This window comes from Notechis scutatus, chromosome 11 (genome assembly GCF_049901735.1).
Source record: "Notechis scutatus isolate UNSWTSFEM ecotype Mainland chromosome 11, rNotScu1.2, whole genome shotgun sequence".
NCBI classification, from domain to species: domain Eukaryota; kingdom Metazoa; phylum Chordata; class Lepidosauria; order Squamata; family Elapidae; genus Notechis; species Notechis scutatus.
This window is the reverse complement of record NC_142019.1, coordinates 7,906,760-7,929,958: the sequence shown is the minus strand read 5'-3', so window position 1 is coordinate 7,929,958 and position 23,199 is coordinate 7,906,760. Positions and strand designations below refer to the sequence as shown.

Here is a 23,199-nt window from a genome sequence, read left to right as displayed (position 1 = left end):
TGGTTAATAAGGCAACAGCTAACCCTATAAAAGGGTTACTGCTGCCCATAGCATTGCTCTGTTATGTCTGTCACTTTATTAAAGAGTTGAAGTCACTGGTCAGATGTCTGGTCTCCCTTATTCTCCATACTTAACAGGAACGCTCTGCATAATTAATCTTTAAGTCCCTGGAGTTTCAGCATGGAGGAGGGAATGATGAGTTGGTTGACTTTGGACAGACAGTGGCAAAAAGGTGCAGAATGCAGGAAACTGAAAAATGTTGTGGTTCACCTCGGACAAAGAAGTGGCTTTATAAAATAGGGAGCAGCTAAAAATACCTCTCTTAGATTCATCTGGAAAAATACAGCTTTTACCGGGAGTGTAAACAAGCGTGGCTTTACAATTGGCCAAGGAGACAGTGCGAGAATAGAGTCTTCTTGACTGACAAATGTCATCGTTCTCTCTCTTTTTTTAAACAACCGATCACCAGCTGTCAGAATGCTTAATATATTGTCCCCTTGAATTGTGGTGAGATCTAACAACTCATTTCTATGCACAACGATGAGTAAAAAAAGGCTTACTTTTACAAAAGCCTGCGTAAAATTGTGGTCTCGGAGGAATAATCAAATGTATTTAAATAAGTCGCTTTTGCTTCCTTTTCGTCAGACCACAGAAAACGCCTTGTTGGGTTCTATCAAGATGGTTTAGATGAGTCAAGAATGGCTGGTGAGAGAGTATATTAATCCGATCATTCTTCCATGCTCCTGTTTCCTCTATCTTCTCTGCCTCCATATTTCTTGTCCTGTCATTGTTTCACTTGTGTCAATGTCATGGCAGGCCTGAAATTGAAGAGTCTGGTGTGCTTGACAACTCGGTTCTTCAGGTTATTTGTTCTAACAATCAGGAAATTTCTCCTTAGTTCTAGGTTGCTTCTCTCCTTGGTTAGTCTCCATCCATTGTTTCTTGTCCTGCCTTCCTTGGTGCTTTGGAGAATAGCTTGACTCCCTCTTCTTTATAGCAGATATTGGAAGATGGCTACCGTGTCACCTCCGTAGTCCTTCTTTTCATTTTTGTTGAGTAGAACAAGTGCTTTAGATTAGATTAAATTAACAGAGTTGGAAGGGACCTTGTGGGTCATCTATTCCAAACCTCCCCCCCCCCAAGCAGGAGACCCTACACCATTTGTGAAAAATGGCAGTCCAATCTCTTCTTGAAAGCCTCCAAGGATGAAGCTTCCACAACTTCTGAAGGCAACTTCTGTTCCATTGGTGGATTGTTCTCACTGTCAGAAAATTTCTCCTTATTTCCAGGTTGAATCTTTCCTTGTTCGGTTTCCACCCATCATTCCTTGTCTGGCCTTCAGGTGCCTTGGAAAAATAGCTTGACCCCTTCCTCCTTTCTGTGGTAGCCCTTCAAATATTGGAAGACTGCTATCCTGTCTCCCCTGGTCCTTCTCTTCACTAGACTAGCCAGGCCCAGTTCCTGCAACTGTTCATCGTATGTTTTAGCCTCCAGTCCCCTAATCATCTTGGTTGCTCTTCTCTGCACTTTTTCTAGAGTCTCAACATCTTTTTTATAGTGTGGTGACCAAAACTGGATGCAGGACTCTTGGTGTGGTTTCACTAAGACTTTATAGAGTGGTATTAGTACCTCCCTTGATCTTGATTGTATCCCTCTGTTTTAAGTACAGCAACTGCTTAGCCTGCAGATTTGGCGTTGCTGAATTTTTAAGACTTCTTATTAGATTAGGCATCAAATTTGGAGAGTGGGGGAGGGGAGGAAAACATTCAGGTTGTGTGAGAAGTGCTGCATTCCGAATTAAAAGTGGAATTCAACGAACGGCTTTGCTGCCCCGACGTTGGATCTTGGATTGCAACTTGACATGCTTGCCATTCATGTGTGGTACACGCTAAGGCAGAAGGGAGCCTGCTGTTTGCAAAAACCTCTGTCTGGTGTAGCCTCTGACTCAGAGTTTTGGCAGTGGCATTTCTGGACTTTTCAGAAGCTTCCAGGTCATCGTTTCGAGAATAAATAAACATGTTTGCAAATCTAGGCCTTAGAGACATCTGAGGGAGCTGCGGTTCATTAATCTGGGGGGAAAAGCACTCAATGTAATAGGACAGAATTTGGGGGGCAGGGATAGGATCCTGGCAGCCCTGTTTCATCTGTTGTATGTCTCCTCTTTGTTGTGGAATAACTCCTTCAGTTTTGGTTAACGTTCTCCCCTTATTTTTCAGCAGTATGGCAATCCCACTCTTTAGAGCAGGAATCTCCAACCTTGGCCACTTTAAGACTTGTGGGCTTCAACTAACAACAACAAACTCTATTATTCTGCTAAGAGCTATATATTGTGTGATGACAATCACGACAGCTTACTCATCTAGCTACAATTAAACCACGACTTTGCAACCATCTCTTGTACAATCTACCTGCTCCCCACAGTCTAGAAGGAAGGGGATCCTTTGGGTGCCTGCCCTGTTGTATATAGATATTTGCATACTCGTAATGCTACATTCTGATTGGATTGCCATTGCCGCCTATTGATTGGTTACTTAACTATTGTTGCAATTGGTCCGCCTGACGGCGGGAAGTTTAAAGAACTGTCATTGGCCGCGAGCGCATGAGCAGCCGCTATAAAAGAGGCTGCGCGGCTCCGGTTTTGTTGAAGTTACTGATAGCTAATAAAGAGCTGAATTCACACTGGTCTCGAGTCAGATCTTTCCCGCGACAGAACATGCACCATAAGAAATGAAGAGAGGAGGGATTTGGAGAAGCGTCTTCACCCTGTGGAACATCCTGGCCCAGAGAGCCTTATCATTACAATCCTTAAAAAAAATGTTAAGAAGATTAAATACTGAGCAAGGGCATTTAATTTTATTTATTTATTTACAGGGTGGTTTTTTTTTCTTTCCCAGAGCAGTGCCGTGGCCGAGAGGTGAAGACACTTGCCTCCCATTCAGAAGGTTGAGAGTTCAATCCTAGGTAGCGGCAGATCTTTCTCTATCAGGGCACAAAAGAGAAAATATCTGCTGTGAACTCTGCCTAGGTGTCAGGAAAGGTATCCAGCCAGCAAATGCTCAGCTCCACTCAGTTACTTTAATTCCAAAATAAAGGGTTAAAGCAGGGGTGTTCAACCTTGACAACTTTAAGACTTGTGGACTTCAACTCCCAGAATTCCTCAGCCAGCAAAGCTGGCTGAGGAATTCTGGGAGTTGAAGTCCACAAGTCTTAAAGTTGCCAAGGTTGGACACCCCTGGATTAAAGGGTCATAAAAAGAAAAGAAAAGGGGAAAAAAGTGTTTTTCTACCCAAAAGGTGGCAGGCAGCAACCATTGTTTTCCACAAACTGAACAGTCATAACTTCAGTTTTCTCCATAAAGATTTTTTCTCCACCTCTTCGTATCCTTTTACCGGATTTCCCGGAGCAGAACCCCTGTAGCCCTAAAATAACTCAGCAAGGATGGAGAAGAGATACTGGAGGCCGGTTTCATCCCGGAATGAAATCTATCTCTCTGCTCAGAGGTGCCAACAGCTGTGGAACCAAATCCCTATCCTATAGTGGGCAGGGGAGATGGAAAGAAGAGAATGCAAAGAAGGTTGGCTTCTTAACACCAGGTTAAGCCTCTCTCTTTTTTCCCCCTGAAACAACTGGTCTATGATCTTAGACGGCTCAGTGACAAATGGTGACAGGAAGGTGACACCGTTTAGAAGTGCCACATCTTGCGAGGTGACATCACTAGTGTTGTTTCTAGTGCGTCTCACACCAGTGCTTCTAAAAATAATCTTTCCTACCTTCTTCACACGGGAGAACTATGGCAACCCACCATGCATCAGCAGACAAACCAAGTTAGGGCCTTAGACGTCCTTATATAACTGTGTCGTAGTGATGGAGCACCCAATGCTCGCATCCTCTTCAGTGCATGAATTCAAGGATTAGAAACGACACCGAAAAGCTGGCTCATTTGCATGCAGTTCTTTTTAATTACATTATCCAGGAGGCAAATCCCACCTTTGCGCGTGGAAAGGAACAATGCTCCGTGTTCTATTTCTATGAAACCAACCTGTTGACTCCAGAAGTTCCAGTCCTGTTTCTCTGGTTCAGGCCTACCTCTTAGCCTCTAGATTGCCTTCACAAGGTCTGGAGTCATTTTTAAGCCAAGGCTGATTTTGTGGTTTGAGGAGGATCTCTGGACAAGAAAAAGTCTAAGGAGAATAACAGAGTTGGAAGGGACCTTAGCGGCAGGGGTGGGATTCTACAGGTTCGCACCTATTCGCTAGAACTGGTTGTTAACATTCTAAGCAGTTCAGAGAACCGGTTGTTAGAAGAAATTACTGGCCTAATCCTGTAAGGAAGGCAGGAAGGAAACATTCTGGTGTTGCTTACAGAAACTGCCTCTCCGTTTACCCTTATTACATTCTTGGTAGGACTAGACTTCCTGTCTCAGGAACTTCTCTGGAGTTTTTTCCCCTCCTTTGCTGGTACTTTGCTTGTGTGGAGTGACCATTCAAAGTTACAATGGCACTGAAAAAAGTGACTTATGACCGTTTTTCACACTTACAACTGTGCAGCATCCCCACAGTCATGAGAGGCCAGGCGAGGAGATGCGTGCCTCGACGTGAGTGATATTGAGTTGGCCATGCCCAGCCAGTCACATGACCACCAAGCCACGCCTACCAATTAAGAACCGGTTGTTAAAAAATTTGAATCCCACCCCTGCTTGGTGGTCTTCTAGTCCAACTTTCTGCTTTGGCAGGAAACTCTATAGCATTTCAGACAAAACACTGTCCAATCTCTTCTTAAAAACCTCCAGTGTGTGGAGCACCCACAAATTCTGGTGGCAAGTCGTTCCACTGATTAATTGTGCTCACTTGTCAGGAAATTTCTCCTTAGTTCTAGGTTGCTTCTCTCCTTGATTAGTTCCAGGGGTGGGGCTGCTGGGGGTTTGCAGGGGTTCAGGAGAGCCCCTATCTAAGATTCTGTACAGTTTGGAGAAGCCCCCCCCCCAAATCCAACTCTTGACTGGCCTCACCCACCCCTCCCCTCCCCGGAGTTCCCACACAGCTCATTTGGGATGCAGGTAAGCGCAGGGTGTGCACAGAGGCTCAGGGAGGGCAAAAACAGCCCCCCCAGAAGTTCAGAAAGGAAATGGAACCATTTTTGGCTTCGAGAGAGCCTCTGGAGCCCGAGGAATCCGTTTTCACCCTCCCAGAGTCTTGAAGAAAGCCTCCGGAGTCTGGGGAGGGCAAAAACACCCCCTCCCGCTGTGGTGCAGGAGGCCAACTAGGCCACGTCCAACTATGCAGCAACCAGGCAGAGAACCCTTTGCTACAATTTTTGAAGCCCACCCCTGATTAGTTTCCATCCGTTGCTTCTTCCCCTGCCTTGGGTTGCTTTGGAGAATACGTTGACCCCCCTTTTCTTTGGGGCAGACCCTCAAATATTGGAGCACTGTTATCCTGTCACCCCTAGTTCTTCTTTTCATTAAACTAGACCTGTCCAATTCCAGCGACCGTTCTTTATATGTTTTAGCCTCCAGTCCCCTGATCCTCTTTGTTGCTCTTCTCTGCACCTTTTCTTAGAGTCTCAACATCTTCCTTCTAATGGTTATATTTTGGCCTGCATTTCTTTTCGGAGCTCATTTGTACACCTCTTCCTAGGAGAAATATTTCTTCTACTTGTGCTCAACTCTTGGTGCTTTCCACGAGAGAGATTAAAAAAATAAATAAATCAGAAAGTTGCACAGATGAATATCAGTCTAAATGATTTTCTCGCTCTTTGTAGGTCCCTTAGAAACACGTTTATTGAAAGGAAAACGTCTCCTGCGCAAGTGTAGTTTTCCCTAGTTGTGTCAATATGATTGGAAGAAACGGATTGAAGTTTAGCTGTCTGACATCCCAAGGTCAAATCCAGACCCCACCTACCCCCAAACCTCAGAACAGCCCCAAGAGACCTCCAAAGGCTAATCGCAAGTGGTAATATTTAATGGGGTATGGGAGAATTATCCCCAAACGGTTTAAGTAGAAAATTGCAGGTGATGATTAGTGATGGAAATTACATTTTGTTTTTTTCCCCTGGCCCCCTTCAAATTACTGGCTTGTCATTCCTGGTCAAGTTCAGCCTTTAGCTTAGGAAAGAGTTGTCTATCTTAGTTGCAGAGCCCAGAGTTGGACTAAAACATTTTGATGCTGGCTAAAAATGCCGTATGCATGGAGGGATATATTCAATCAGAGCTGACCATGTTGGGAAGAGGACCAAATCCTTATTTTGCAGGTGACATTGTGGGCAAAGTGCTACAAGCACTTTCAATCTGCTTCATGGCATTACATTCAGAGATGGTATTCAGCCGGTTCTGACCAGTTCTGGAGAACCAGTAGCAGACATTTTGAATAGTTCGGAGAACCGGCAAATACCACCACTGGCCCCGCCCCCATCTCTTCTCTGCCTCCCGAGTCCCAGCTGATCGGCTGGGTCTTGTTTGGTTGCCCTGCACAGAAGAACGGAGCTGGAAAGCAGGTTAGTGGGGTGGGGAGGGAATGGGATTTTGCAGTAACCTTCCCCTGCCACACCCACCAAGCCACATCCACAGAACCGGTAGTAAAAAAATTTTGAATACCACCCCTGTATCCTTAATATGATACTTCTGTGTGTTCCTAGCAGTCACCCTACTGAGCAACCATGTTGAACAAAAGAATAACAGAGTTGGAAGGGACCTTGGAGGTCATCTAGTCCAACCGCCCACCAAATCTCTGATAGATGGTAAGCCCAGTCTCTTCTTGAAAGCTTCCAGGGATGACGCTCCCACAACTTCCGAAGGCAACTTCTGTTCCATTGGTTGATTGTTCTCACTGTCAAAAAATTTCTCCTTTATTTCCAGGTTGAATCTCTCCTTGATCAGTTTCCATCCATTCTTCCTTGTCTGGCCTTCAGGTGCTTTGGAAAATAGCTTGACCCCTTCCTCCTCTCTGTGGCAGCCCCCCCCCCGTCAAATATTGGAACATATCATGTCTCCCTGGTCCTTTTCTTCACTAGGCTAGCCAAGCCCAATTCCTGGTTTGAATAACGCACTTAGGAGCTGGAGCTGCAAAAGGTGCTAAGACTGCTTAGGAATTTTTTGGGGAGGGGGGGGATTTCTCACACTTGTGAGTTCAGCGTCTTGTGCAAAGGTGCAAAAATTAGGCCTCCTGTACCCTCGTTAAATGCCTTGTATGAAACCAAGGTGAGGAGCTAAATTTCTGGCTGAATGTGTGTGTGGTTTCCTTGTATCCACCAAGAGATGGGAATTATAATCCAGTGGCTTTGATTGACATCGAATTGATCTGTTCTTGGTATGCAGCCACCTGAGCGTTCGTTTTTCCAACTCGCGTGGGTGGGTGCTGAATGTGTATATATGATCATGCGTAAAACTGGAAAACTATCGTCAGTGTGCCTGGCCACAGAGCACCACTTGATCCTCCAACGGCTCTCCGGCAGGTGCTATAAAAGTCATGTAATTAAGAAATAAAAATAAATTGGAGCCCAGCACCAGGTTGCAGCCTGAATTAAATACCAAGAGCGGAGTTAAAATAAATGTTTTTCTCTTACTAAGGCGAAGGATATGAGTAAGAAAATGCCACACAGCACACCCTATAATTATCAGTCTTTGCAAACATCCTCCAGGTTTTGATGCATCACCGTTCTGGGCACTGGGACCATGACAGTATACCAAGGTCAATAAAGAGAGGATTGTTGTTTGATCGAATATCGGGGAAATATTTATTTTTCCACCCAGGCAGATGGGGTGTGGAATCACAGTCAACCAAGGAACAGCTGCAAAGATGGGCTTCTTGTGTTTAGCACTAGCACTTAGACTTATATACTGCTGCACAGTGCTTTCCAGCCCTCTCTAAGTGGTTTACAGAGTCAGCCTCCTGTCCCCAACAATCTGGGTCCTTATTTGACCAACCTCAGAAGGCTGGAAGGCTGAGTCAACCTTGAGCCAGTGAGAATTGAACTGCTGGCAGTGGGCAGAGTGAGCCTGCAATACTGAACTCTAACCACAGGGAGGGAGGGAGGAAGATAGCAATAGCACTTAAGACTTACATACTGCTTCACAGGGCTTTACAGCCCTCTCTAAGCGGTTTACGGAGTCAACATATTACCCCCGACAATCTGGGTCCTCATTTTACTAACCTTGGAAGGATGGAAGGCTGAGTCAACCTGGAACCGGTCAGGATCAAACTCCTGGCAATGGGCAGAGTTAGTTTGCATGCTGTATTCTCACCACTGTGCCAACCTGGCTCTTTGTCTAATATTTTGTGTTTTAGGAAAAATAATAGAGGTCTTGAACCACAATCCTGGCTTCGTGGCTGGTAGCAATGAATGTTAGGATCCATACTTGAGTATCACGTGGAAATGGTACCCACATAGGTGTCAAAGGAGACAAGATGGTGATCAAAGCATAAGTGAAGCTCCACCCCCTTTTTAAAGATGGGTTGACATCATAGGCATAGATCCAGGGATGGGGCTTTGATTGTGATGTCACAATTGCAACCCGGCTCCTTTTGACATCCCACAACAGAGGCTGCTGATGTCCCACCCACTTATTTTTGGTTCCCCAAAAATCACGAGAGAAATGTCCTAAAGGTGCTTTTTCCAGAAGACAACTGGACTTCCCTTGAAAGCATTTTGCTTCTTACCCAAGAAGCTTCTTTGTTCTGAGGTACAGAATTTATGTATGTATGTATGTATGTATATATGTATGTATGTATTTATTTATTTATTTAATTTTGTCAAGCGATTATTAGATAACAGGTATACATATAAACATGGTAATAAATATATGAAATGGATATGAATAAGAAAAAAAAGAAACAACAGGACAGGGATGGTAGGCACGTTGCTTCGCTTTTGCATGCCCCCTACAGACCTCTTAGGAAAGGGGTGAGGTCAATAGTAGGCAGTCTAAGGTTAAAGTTTTTGGGGTTTGGGGAAGATACCACAGAGTCAGGTAGAGTATTCCAGACATTGACCTCTCTGTTGCTGAAGTCATATTTCCTGCAATCAAGTTTGGTGCGGTTTACCTTGAGTTTGTATCTATTATGTGCTCTTGTATTGTTATGGTTGAAGCTGAAGTATTCATTGACAGGTAGGACATTGCAGTATATAATTTTATATACTATACTTAGATTGGACTGAAGGCGGCATAGTTTTAGGTTTTCTAGGTCTAGAATTTCGAGTCTGGTGGCATAAGGTATTCTGCAACGAGCAGAGAAGTGGAGAACTCTTCTTGTGAAATATTTCTGGACTTTCTCAACTGTGTTAATATCAGATACATAATGCGGGTTCCAGACTGATTAGCTGTATTCAAGTATTGGTCTAGCAAATGTTTTGTATGCTCTAGTTAGTAGCGTGATATTACCGGAGAAAAAGCTACGCAGGATTAGGTTTACAACTCTTAATGCCTTTTTAGCTATGTAGTTACAGTGGGCTCTAGCACTTAGATCATTTGAGATGAGTACTCCAAGGTCCTTGACAAAGAATGGAAGAATCTTCTTGGATGAGCAGTGAAACATTTTCAAAGAAAAGAAAAAAACAAAGAAAATCTATTTGTCATTTGGAAAAAGCATTTTTGGGACAATCATGGTGGAGGACTGAGAATCTCCACAGACATTTCCCCAGAGGTGTATTTTCTGAAAGTACATAGCAGATTGTAAAGCTGAGTTATCCACCGTTCATTTTTCAAAAAAAGAAAGAAAGAAATAGAACAATATTACCCAACATTATTCTTTCCTTAAAGAAAAGAACCTCATTTTGTTCTCATATAAAACTCTTGCCTCCGTGTGATGTAATTATAGATAGGTGGAGAGACAGATGGACACAGACATGTAACCAGAATGATAAACTCTTGCTCTCGTTCCATTTTATCACAAAAGACTCTTCCAATTTTTGATGCAGATTGGAAAAACTCTGCCAAAATTCCTCTGGGGATTTTGTCAGATAAAATAACCAAAAAGGTGAAGGGATAAATTAAATGTATTCATCTATGACAGGTCATCTGTCTTCCACAAGACCGGATGGCGGGATGGTTCACCGCAGTCCATTCCTTAAAATAATACAAAGAATTAAATAGAAAGGAAAAGAAACAACCAGGGTGATTTCATAGAAAAGACACATAATTGGTGGCCTGAGCATCCCAGCTCAAACCAACACACCTACCTTGTAGAAAATCTTCTTCACTCAAGCATTTAAAACATTTCTCCCCAAACCTGTTTCTCTCTTCTTTCCTCAAAGAACTGATTCAGTTTTGAATTATGAAATTTTGGCACCTGACAGGTGAAGGGTGAGGTGAAAAATCTGACCTAAGAGATGTTTTGCACAAAAAGAAAAGAAAAAAACAAAACAGAAACAAGGAGGGGGAAAAAAAACAAACCCAGGTAGCTGTTTAGGAAGAACGTGGATCTTTAATTCTGTCCGATGTGCAACTGAAAGCAACTGTGCTTTTTAGACAAGGACGGGCTAACAACTAATGGAAATTCTGGTTAAAAGAGGTTTTATTGGATTGTCATTGAAGTCCAGTTTTGGAAGGAGGAGGGTTGGCCTCCCTGGGACAAGAGCATTGATTTGCAGAAATGGGATGGCCAAATTGGCCTGATCTTTCAACGCTCCAAAATCGATATCAGTCTGGCTAATTTTATCCCAAGGACAAATCTACAATGAGGTTGGTATCACTCACATGCGGCTTCCCATGCTTTTATTATTGTCATTTCAGTGGAAATTAAGGCAGCCATGCGTTCTGGCGAGGCCGATTAATTATATTATGATGGAATTATTCCTCTACCCTCTCTCCTCTTTTTATCTCTGCTACACGTCTGTAATATAGGCTGGGTGAAATGAGAACATTATCTATGCAAGATGTAGCCAGAATAGAGCTGGAAGGGACTTTGGAGGTCTTCTAGCCCAACCCAACACCATTTCACAAAAATAGCTGTCTGGTCTCTTCTTAAAAGCTCCAGTGATGGAGCACCCATAACCTCTGAAGTCAAGCCATTCCACTGGTTGATTGTCCTCACTGTTATGAAGTTTCTTCTTAATTCCAAGTTGTTTCTCTCCTTGATTAGTTTCCATTCCTTGTTTCTTGTCCTGCCCTTTGGGGCTTTGGAAAATAAGTTGACCCTCTCTTGTTTGTGGCAACCTCTTAAATACTGGAATACTGCTATCATGTCACCCCTAGTTCTTATTTTCTCTAGACTAGCCATACCCAAATCCTGCAACCGTTTTTCATAGTCAGTGTTGGAAGCAGTAGATGGAGGATTTCTGTTGGTTTTCTGAAACTGCTTGCTCTCCGATATGGGGGAAGCTTCTCATGCTGAAAGATCAGCAATCATGTGAGATGATTTCTGTACATAGCATGGCAGAAGGACAACGTCTTGGCTAGTGTCTAAGGCAGCAACCGGTCATGAGTTCCTTCCTGTCATTGAGCCTTATGATGAGAGGCTGAGAAATAAACAGAAGAACCTTTTGATAGGAACAATCAACCAAGCGAAGAGCTTATTAGAAGCTCATTTAATAAAAGGCAGCTCAATCCAGGTTGTAGAAAACGTGGGAATAAGATATTCACAACTTTGAAGACGACTGTACCTTGATGAACTTCACTTAATGAATGTACTAATATAGAATGGCTGGAGGCTCTTATCACATTTTCCAATATTTTGTACCTTACCTCTAATGCTTGCGTTCGAACTCATCAGGGAAGCATCTCTGCTTCTTGCTTCCTTGGCTGAGTCATGGTCTAAGGTGATTGACAGTTGACAATGAGACCCAAATGTCCTTGGCCATGGATAATTCCTGTTTGTTAAGAGAAATGGGCTGAAATAGTGATTGGTGAAGAAAGCTCGCTAGGCTTTAAGCCAAGAAGAGGTCCTTCACTTTGACCAAGTCTTGAACAAAGTGTAGCCTCCTTCCTTCTACTTTACAACTGTCATTTGCAAGAACGAATCTGTTGTGCTTATATATCTCTATCTCTCATCATCTCCTTTTAATGACCTCATAATTCCTTGCAGGGTGGAGTCAGGCAACTTAATGGAGCAGAGTGTTTACTGGCCGGATGGCCTTCCTATTGCCAATGTGGAATTTTATTCAGCAGATAAATTCTCATTGTGCCCAGAGAGAAATATCTGCCTGTACCTAGGATTGAACTCACAGCCTCCTGATTGTGAGGCGAGAGATTCCACCTCTAGGTACCGCTCTACCTACCTACCTACCTATTATCTATCTATCTGTCCATCCATCCATCTATATCATCTATTTATTTATTTGGTAGATTTAGATGGTTGCCCATCTCAAGTACAGCTAACATTATTACGTTGCTTCACTTCGGCCGTCCCTCAAGGAGTCTGTGAAATACCCAGGAGAGATTTCGAAGCATCAAGCAAAGGATGTTTGACTCCTCTTAATAGAAATTGGTTCAGTTTAAATAGAGAGGATGTTTCCATTCCCCATCTCTTATTGTCCTCTGTGATGCAAAGTTTGATTCATGTACCAAACAGGCAGGTTTCACATCCAAGCGAGTTAGGTGATTTATAACAAATATGATAGGGATGATTTATGGAGGAACAGTGCCAGCGGAGGGCAATTTACCCTGAAATACAGGTGACTTTACATCACAAATGTAAATTGTTTGAAGAGTCATTCCTCTGGAAGAACCACGGTTTCTAGTTTCATGGGAAAGCGAGAAAGACATGAAACCAAACCATTTCAGCAACCGAATTTAGATATTTTCTCCTGTAGGCCTCAGCAAATTCCTTTTCTCTCAATTCCTTCTAGTTTTTTTTTTTTTAAAGAAAACATCCCTCCCCCCCCATACACTCCCATTGTTAAAATTGTGCAAATAGTGTTTTCTAAAATGCACGAGGCCCAGTTTTATAGCTTACTTTGCTATTTTCATGTTTCCTGCCTCAAAACTGTTGCTGGTTTTTGTTTTGTTTTTTTGTTTATTCCAACAACTTTGTTTTTATTTCCAACTTTTGGAAACGTTGGTGTATTTGGGGACAGGAGACTTAGCTTTGTCTCAGTCTGGAGATCTTTATGGTTGAACAAGATCACCACAGCTGCATTCTCAGAGGAGAACTGTGTTAGTTTATGATAGCAAACAATCTGGAAAGTGTCAGGTGCTCGCACCTTTTCTAACGCCTTTTTTATTTAAATCCTTTTAATAAAATTTGTTCCTTGGAAAAAGCACTACAAGATACTTTACTGGACTGCAGCGGCTTCTGACAGACCCCATGGCTTCATCCTTCCTTCCCATTGCTCCAAATTTACACCCAATAACCAAGTGCCTTGCCTCATGTTATGGAGAGTGTTCTTAAACTGCAGAGGTGACATTCAGCAGGTTCTGACCAGTTCTGGAGAACCGGTAGCGGAAAGTTTGAGTAGTTCGGAGAACCAGCAAACCCCACCTCTGACTGACCCCACCAACCCCATCTATCCTCTGCCTCCCATTGAGTCCCAGCTGATCGTCTGGGTCTTCTTTGGTTGCCCTGCACAGGAGAACAGAGCTGGAAAGCAGGTTAATGGGGTGGGGAGGGAATGGGGATTTTGCAATATCCTTCCCCTGCCACGCCCACCAAGCCACGCCCACCAGAACTGGTAGTAAGTTTTTTTTTTAATCCCACCACTATTAAACAGATATCCCTTATTTCACAAGAAATAAAATATTTCCTCATTCAGATGGAATGGTCATTTGAATAGTTTCATGGCTGATGTAGGCTCCTCATCCCAGAAGGCTATAGAGCTCCAAGTGTGTCTCGCCAAACATTTTAATTCTTCTTCCTTGATACCTGCAGGTGGCTTTTAGCTTGCATGTCTTCCTGTTTTTCTGTTCTCCATGGTGGCGACTCTCCACCCTGGGCTTCAAAACACAAAAGCGGATTCAGCATTTGGGTTCCTGTGAAGACATTGTTTTGGTGGAATTTCAGGATGTGAGGTGGAATCTCGTCAAGCATTTCCTCCAGTGAGAACATAGATGATCGCCTTAAACTGAAGGCAGTGAGACGCTGCCATTTTCTAAGCCTCTGCTGCTTTGGTCTAACACTTCTACATCCACCAGACCTCATATCACTGCCATGGGATACACTAAAATGACTGTTCCCTTCAAGTTACAACATCATTTGACCACAAGTAAGCTCAGCTTATAGGAATATCAGCTGTGTGGCGATTAGTAATGACCATCAGTTGACTCCCTCAACCCTGATAAAGTGATAGACAAGTGAAGTTTTGTGAAAGGGGACATGACCCTTAGCATCCACAATGGCAATGGATATCAAATAGACGTATCAGATGATGGCCCATGTTCTGTATTGTTCATTAGCATTCTTGTAAACACCGCGCCCTGATTGGCCAGGGCGCATGGCAACCGGATTGGCTGAGCGAGCCGCACTGATTGGCCCCGCGATTGGTGAAAACCGATTGCGGGAGATTCAAAGCGGTGCCATTGGCCGCGGCTGGTGCGGCCAACTCAATATAAGCCGCAGCCGATCCGGAAAACCCCGAGTTGATCTTGGGACTAATAAAGAGCTGAAAATTAGTCACTGACTCCCGAGCCTTCTTCGAGCGCCTACACAACAGCCCATACCCTTCTCTTTTCCTGTGGCCCTTAACTTTCTTCTCCTCTCTGATCTTTACCATCCTTTACCAAGGATTTCCTGAAACGATCTTCTGGATAGTTTCATGGCTGATATAGTCTCATCCCAGAAGAATATAGAGCTCCAAGTGTATTTCCCCAAACACTTTACTTCTTCTTCCTTGATACCTGCATGTTGCTTTTAGATTGCATTCAAAAACTCTTCACAGACTTCTGATTTACTTATTTTTATTTTCCAATCAGCCAAGATTCCTTCATCTACTTAAACCAGTGGTTGCCAACTGGTGGGCCGCAAGAAAATTTTGGTGGTCCACAGAGAAATGTCACCCCCAAAGCACCCCCCCCCCCCCAAAGCAACTAATCCAGGCTGCACTGGAACTGCGCCGCCCACATGGCCCATGGGAACACATGGCTTGCATTGCTTGCATTGAGAACAACATGAGGTAGTGAGGGGAGGGAGGAAAGGGTGGGGGGGGGAACTCACCCCACTCACCTGATGCACCTGTCCTGGGCTGCTTCTTTCTGCTTCTTTCTTCTTCTGCTTTTGGCTGCACGCAAGGAAAGCAGCAAAAGTCTTTCTTTCTCTCCCCCAAACTCCACCAGAAATGAGTCTTTGGGACCCTGCAAGGCCTCCTGCTCCAAGAGGCTGAGCCGGCAAAGACTCAATTCTGGCGGAGTTTGGGGGAGAGAAAGAAAGACTTTTGCTGCTTCTGCTGCTTTCCTTTCATGAACCCAAAAGTCTCTCTTTCTCTCTCCCTCTCTCCCGCTCTCCCTCTTTCTCCCCTCACCTCTCCCACCAACATCAGCTAGCCACCGTCAGTCAAAATTCATATTAGTGGTCTGCAGGATTTAAAATTATGAGTTTGGTGGTCCCTGAGGTCCAAAAGGTTGGCAACCCCTGATTTAAACTGACTAACAATTTTATTCCTCCCCGAGAAATGTCCTTCTTGAGTTGGCTTGCCCGAGACCAACCAAAGCAAAGGCCATGATGGGGGTTGATTTTTACGAAGAAAACAACATTCTCAGCAGTCATTGCAGATTGAATTAGAGGCAAGTGCTGCCAAAATTCCTCCTCTTCAAGGAATTTTTGGCAACTGCCTTCTCTGTGTACTTTTTTGGGGGATCTTGTGACTCTGACTAAATACATGACGTGACTTTGCTAGCATTGATATTTTTTGCTGCGTGCGCTTCAAGTTTTTTTTTTTTTTTAAATCCTTTCTTAAATGCTAGTCTTGCTGAAACAAGATGTAGCAATGTAGGTTTCTCCTAGTCAAATGAGTTCTGGCAGATACCAAAAAATATCATAAGATTCTTCTTAGCTGTTTTTTTTTTCTCCAAACAGAAAATAACTGAAACAAGGTTATTTTAAAAGCAGAAACTCCTGTTTCAAAGTTAACCAGAGGTTAACTTTCTCTTTGTGAAAGACAAAGGCCTTTCTTTTGAAGACAATGAAATCCACATTGTGGACAGAAGATGATTTGAAAGAGGGGTCAAAGAGGCCATCTACATTAATATTGAACAGCCCTCTCTCAAGGGTGTGTGTGATACAATACCACCTATCTCCTGTTTACCTTTCTGCAGTCCCAGGAAGTTTGCACACTCATTTGCACTATTCCGGTGAGTCTGAAGGCACAGATCAACCTCCAGGTGGCCTCAATGACTCCTAGAAAGAGTGCTAATGATCAGATGACTGCAAGGAATATAAATCCTCCATCATTCAGTCAAAACTGAAGAAGCTTCTTGGATGAGAAATGAAATGTCTTCAAGGAAAAACAAAGAAAGCTCAATTGTCTTTTGAAAAAGCACCGATGGGACAACCATGACCAGGATGTCTAAGAATCTCCATAGACATTTAACTAGAGGCTGTGGGACATCTGGGGTGTCAACTCATAAAACATTTCTATGCCAATTTTAAGGTTGCCAACAGAAAGGAGGGGGGAAGGAGTTTGAAAGAGTAGTGCAGCAGTTTGGAATCGAAAGTGCATTCCATTCATAACTTGCAGAGATTGTAACTAGGCGACTGGAGTTTCTGCTGCACAAATCACTAATTGGAGTACATGATTGATGACTCTTGGCAATGAATGTGTTTCAGTTGGAGAATATGAATTATGATGCACCCAAAAAGGTGGGGGGAAACCAGGGTCAAGGGTGACAGTGAATTACGTGTCTCAGAATCGGCTTCAACCAGATCCTGCTGACATGTTCACTCCTAATAAATTCATTATAGGTTTTGAAGTTTGACTCCAGGCTGATGATTTAATTAGGGCAACTGCTGGAATCCTGAGAGGGGGCTAGTTTCGTTTGTTGTGAATCACTCAAGTGAAGATGCAAAAGTCTATGGATCTTCTTATATCAATGACTTTCGGGAACCCATGCATGCTCAGTCATAGGTGAAAACCACGGCTCTTCGGAATAACCAAGTTGTAAAGGGGTATCCAGAGTTCAATTTTTACCGTTCACAGTCAACATGGTTGAGGGATGTTGTGAGTTGAAGCCCAAAGGATCTATGGAACTCAAATTAGGGAAGGTTTAATTTGAATATCTGTACTGAGTCGGTAGTTGAGCTTCATATTCTAAAATATGATTTTTCTCAATTCAACGATTTTCAGTTTTTTTTCAAGTTGCAAAAATTTATAGCAGAAATGACATGTTGGAAGGGTCAAAACCATTGATTATGTTGGCTAAGGCTGCTGGAAGTTATAGTTTAAATTTTATTTTGAGAAAAAGGAAAATCATCAGAAAGGCCAAGGGGAAACGAGAAAGAGAGAGGGAGGGAGGGAGGGAGGGAGGGAGGGAGAGAGAGAGAGAGAGAGAGAGAGAGAGAGAGAGAGAGAGTAGTGTTGGAGTAGTGGGCATGTGGACTGATTAACAATAACTTAGAGAATGAATAAATGGAATAGTGCAATTATAAAAAATGAGGCAATTTTTGGTGACATACTGCCAAGCCAAGAAAGTGCAATGAATACTAAGCAGAAAATTTCACACTGCGATGTATATTGCTAGTCAGTTGATGATGTATGAATGTTCTTCTTTTTGGTATTCCTCATCTCATCTTCCTTCTGCTTTCTGTTTCCAGTTTTCCTCTAACGTAAGCAACATTTTAATTCCTCTAAATTTCTTGGGATATTTTCAGTTTGACCAACTGCATACATTGCTTCCTCCATGTTTCTTCACAGAAAAAAAAAAGCATAACATTCAATAAGCTTGTCCTCGGGGTTTGTTACTCCACAGAGCCTGAAGGAGGTAGAAGATGTTTTGGTTCCCATAATTGGATCCAGGAGTATCCATATTTCTATTTCTATTGGTCCCAAGAACTTTCGTGATTGAATAAGAGAACGAAGAGAAAATATTACTAGCATAAAATCCACTCTCCCCCTTTCCAGCCACAATTATTGATCACTATCTGATTATTCCCGAAAAAGTTGCTATCCTTATTTGCAGGAATACAGGGAGTCCTCAACTTATGACCATAATCAAGCCCAAAATTTCTGTTGCTGAGAGAAACATTTGTTAAGTGAATTTTGCCCCATTTTTTGACCCCATTTTATGACCACAGTTATGAATCACTGCAGTTGTTAAGTTAGTAACATCGCTGTTAAGTGAATTTGGCTTGTCCCTTGGTTGTTGCTTGGTGATAGGTCCCCCACCATTAAACCATCTTTCCAAACAGCCTCCATGTTTCCAGTGTCTTTTTCCCCACTTGGAACACTGAACCCAGAAGGATATTTCTTCCCACACATCCAAAGCAAGAAAGCATCCACTAAGTGTTCTCTCTCCAAACTGGGCACCTCGAAAACTTGTGGACTTCAATGCCTAGAATTCCTTAGCAGGAATGGCTGGCTGAGGAATTCTGAGGAATCCATAAGTCTTCAAGTTGCCAGGTTTGGAGAGCCCTGGGATAGACCAACAGGTTTTAGCCAATTCTCAAATCTCGCCCTGCCCTTGGGCAAATATTTTGCAATGTTGTGTTTGAAAGGAAGCCTGACTCTCAGCTGATAATCACGATCTTCTTCGGTGACATGAATGATATTGCAGAAGAGAGCCAAACCCATATTTCCAAAGCAGCCCAATCGCTGACGGGCACAAGGAGTATTGGGCTCTGGAGGAGCAAACAGAGAAAGAGAAACACCAAATTTATCTACTGCCCGAAACAGAATGGACCTGGAGGTTGGTTGCTGTTTGCTCCAATGTGAAATGGCCAAGAGTTGCTAGGCTGTTCCCACCCTTTAGAACAGTGGTCGTCAACTGTTGGTCCAACTGTTGGTCCAACTAATGGTCCATGAGAAAATTTTGGTGGTCCGGAGAGAAATGTCCCCCCCAAAGCAATTAATCCAGGCTGTGCAGAAATACAAGGCTGTGGCCTGCCACATGGCCTGCCACCTGCTGGCCTCCACCCTTCAGCCAAGTGCAAACCTTACCTTGAGTAGAACCACATGAGCTGGAACTGGAAGGTATGACCAATGACGGGGGAGGGAAATCTGCCCCGGGGTGGCATATTCCAGAGCTGCAGGAGTCACAGGATTGGCTCTTTGGTCATCCCAGAGCAGCTCCTCTAGTCCATGGCAGGCTGGTACACCCAGGTGGAGGATTATGTGGGTGTTGGTCTACAATGTCCCCTTCCTCTCTGCAAGTCATCCTTCCTTGAAGATGAGCAAGGTGCAAGGAAAGCCAGAATGTCAGGAAAGCTCAGACACATAGCACTGAAGATGTCTCATGTTGGATCCCAGCTAAGAGAAAGTGGATGGTGTTTTAAGACCAAATTGTTTTGATATGAATTGGACTGTTGATGGTCTTTTCCAGGATTTTCTGGCCAGTTCACGATAGGCAGATGGACAACAAAGAGCTTCAAGGGATGTTATCTCTTACGGATTAACAGAGTTGGAAGGGACCTTGTAGGTCATCTAGTCCAAACCTCCCACCCAAGCAGAAGACCCTACACCATTTCTGACAAATGGCAGTCCAGTCTCTTCTTGAAAGTCTCAAGTGATGGCGCTCCCACAACTTCTGAGGGCAACTTCTGTTCCATGAGTTGATGGCTCTCACTGTCATAAAATCTCTCCTTATTTCCAGGTTGAATATCTCCTTATTCAGTTTCCATCCATTATTCCTTGTCTGGCCTTCAGGTGCTTTGGAAAATAGCTTGACCCCTTCCTCCTCTCTGTGGCAGCCCCTTAAATATTGGAAGACTGCTCTCCTGTCTCCCCTGGTCCTTCTCTTCACTAGACTAGCCAGGCCCAGTTCCTGCAACTGTTCATCGTATGTTTTAGTCTCCAGTCCCCTAATCATCTTGGTTGCTCTTCTCTGCACTTTTTCTAGAGTCTCAACATCTTTTTTATAGTGTGGTGACCAAAACTGGATGCATATTGACTGTTTCCTAGTATGATTTGATTGTTGATTGTACCCTATGACTATCATTAAGTGTTGTATGTTATGATTCTTGATTCTTAACAAATGTATCTTTTCTTTATGTATACTGAGAGTATTTACACCAAGACAAATTCCTTGTGTGTCCAATCACACTTGGCCAATAAAGTATTCTATTCTGTTCTATTCTGCTCTAGGTGTGGTCTTACTAAGACTTTATAGAGTGATATTATCAACTGCTTCCCAGCAGACTCACGGGTCACACCTCCAGCCACACATTTAAATCCCAGCATTCTTGGCATGAATCGGTCCTGATGTTGCAATAAATAAATAAAAAATCTGATGAATGAAGCAAATGGATGAATGACGGGCAGGGCATGAAAATGGAAAGTGAAAATGCACCCAGCACGGTCCTGGAGTCCTGGAGAATGCAACGAGAATTGTGAGTCATCTCGCCAAGAAAGGGGTATTTTGTTTTATGGAGGGATGCTGCCCTTCCACACTTGTCTTGCAATGAAGTACATGATGTCATCGGGAGAGTGAACTTACACTTCGGCTCAGAGGAATTTGTCAATATTTGAAAGGCAGGCTGCCAAGACATTGCTTTCAACACAGTGTTTGGACACAAGAAGTGGGAAAAGAATGCTAGGAGACAAGGCAGGCCTATTTTAGATGCAAGTAGTCGTCCTCACCTTAACAACAGTTCATGTAGCGACTGTTCATACAACGGGTACTGGAAAAAAAACTGACTTATTTTTCACCCTTATTACCTTTGTAGCATCCCCAGAATCATGTGATCAAAATTCAGACCCTTGGCAACTGCTCCATACTTATGACCATTGTTGTGTCCCAAAGTCATGCGATCACCTTCTGTCAAAGTCACTTAACAACCGTTGTGAGCAGCTGAACCACTGTGACAAGGGCAAAATGGGGCAAAGTCACTCAGCAACAGAAATTTTGGGGTCAACTGTGGTCATAAGTTGAGGTCTATCTATCTATCTATCTATCTATCTATCTATCTATCTATCTATCTATCTTATCTATCTCCATCCATCTATACACCCATGTCTGTCTTTCTGTCTGTCTCTTTCTCACTCTATCTCTCTACATCACTCTACATCCATATCTATCATCTATCTATCTATCTATCTATCTATCTATCTATCTATCTATCTATCTATCATCTATCTATCTATCTATCTATCTATCTCTATCTACCTATCATCTATCATCTGTCTATCATCTACTATCTCTCTCTCTTTCTCTCTATCTATCTCTATCTATCATCTATCATCTGTCTATCATCTACTCTCTCTCTCTCTTTCTATCTTTCTGTCTATTTATCTCTATCTACCTATCATCTATCATCTGTCTATCATCTACTATTTCTCTCTCTTTCTATCTTTCTGTCTATCTATCTCTATCTACCTATCATCTATCATCTACTATCTTTCTATATCTTTCTATCTATCTCTATCTATCTACCTATCATCTATCATCTATCTATCATCTATTATCTGTCTGTCTGTCTGAGTTCTTTTGGCCACACATTATGGACACCCTGGAAATCAGAGTGTTTTCTTCACTTGTGATTTAGTTATTTATTGTACTAGTTCCCCCAAGATCTAAAGGTAGCACGTGTAGCTCTCTCTTCGACTTTTATCTGCCCAGCAATCTTGCAAGTGAGAAAACACACAGAGGCAGCAACTGCCTTAGTCATCTAATGAACTTCACAGTTGAGTGTTGAACTTCAGGTTTTGGGTCTCTCGGGCCCAACCTGAACTGCATGCATCACACAGATTTAACGAATAACCACCATGGATCTTCACCTTTGAACATGCCTGATATTTTTTTCCTTCTGGAGTTTTGAAATTAAAAATCCAGAAAAGAAACACTCCGGATAGGAAACGTTGTCCTTGCAAAACAGACAGGATAGCAAAGTTTGGGGATATGTGTGTGTCTGTACATCTATATTGACCAAGAGGATTTCAAGACTGAAATTAAAAGATTGCAAAGAAAGGGGGTAGGACGATTGCAACGCACCCGTTTGTTTTCTTTGAATATTTTTGAGTGAGAAAGAGTCCGTAATGTTCATGTTTTTTTTGTTTTTTTGTTTTAGCAAAGAGAAATGTCTACATTTCTCATTAATTTATTCCTGTGTGTCAGCAAGAACCTGTATGGGAAGCTCTTCAGACAGAAGCTGAACCACACTGAAACCAAGAAGCAAAACTGCCTTTCTGCATTTTTCAGGCCATGCTTCAAAGCTGCCCTCAGAGAAGCTGGCTAGCCCACGGCTGACAAATAGCGAACGGTGTCTACAAACCATTCAAACTTGAAGCCTAGGCCCATCCATCTTCACCTGGTTTGAGGCAAAAGAAGCCGGATCCAAGTCCTGTGGGTTTTCTCGTGAGTTTGCTTAGAGAATATTGCAGAGTTCAGATTGTTTATTGCCCGTTTCTGATGTGGTTTGAAGCAGGTGACCAGGAAAGGCCGGCCTCCGATCAGATGCATGGCACCAAGATAAAGGAGCTTAGCCTGTAGCCCCTGGCCTTTAAATGTGATATTTAATCCCTAAGCAGTGATGATGATGATAGAAGTGGTTTGGATGTACTCGTTGACTGTCCCTCCCCTGTGCTTTTTATAGCATCTAAACCCTCAGGACAAACAGCTTTTCTCCAACCAGATGCCCCCCAGATAGGGTGGACTTCAACCACCCACCGTTTCAGTCCAGTTGAATCCATCTGCCAAGCAACAGATCCGAGTTTCAGACTTACAGTCATAAAAGGTCTTCTTGATTACATTGGTATCAAATTTCCCCTCCCCCCCCCCCAGGTTTAAGGTGATATACCAGATTCTCTTTCCTCTGTATTTGCTTCTCCCAAATTCTCCCTTGTCAGATAGGTGGGGGCGAGGAAATGGGGGCAGTCAAAATTACTTGGTGGGGGTTCGTGGTTGAATAACCCTTTGAATCGGAGTCGAGTTGAAACAGGACTCTGTCGTAGGGAGAATATTATATTGAACATTAAAAGGAGCCTCTTTGGCACAGTGGTTAGAGTGCAGTACTGCAAGCTACTTCTGCAGCCAGCTGCCTACAATTTGGCAGTTCGAATCTCACCAGGCTCAAGGTTGACTCAGCCTTCCATCCTTCTGAGGTGGGTAAAATGAGGACCCAAATTATTGGGGGCAATAGGCTGACTCTGTAAACTGCTTAGAGAGGGCTGTAAAGCACTATAAAGCGG

General features: G+C 43.2%; 1 long non-coding RNA gene across 1 annotated transcript; it reads left to right on the top strand.

Annotated features, from left to right (window-relative positions):
- Nucleotides 1-10,181: 10,181 nt before the first annotated feature.
- Nucleotides 10,182-22,876, top strand: LOC148129695 (uncharacterized). Its single transcript, XR_015750791.1, has 3 exons — nucleotides 10,182-10,675; nucleotides 22,211-22,366; nucleotides 22,605-22,876. It is a non-coding gene; the product is annotated as an uncharacterized LOC148129695 (long non-coding RNA).
- The last annotated feature ends 323 nt before the right edge of the window (nucleotides 22,877-23,199 follow it).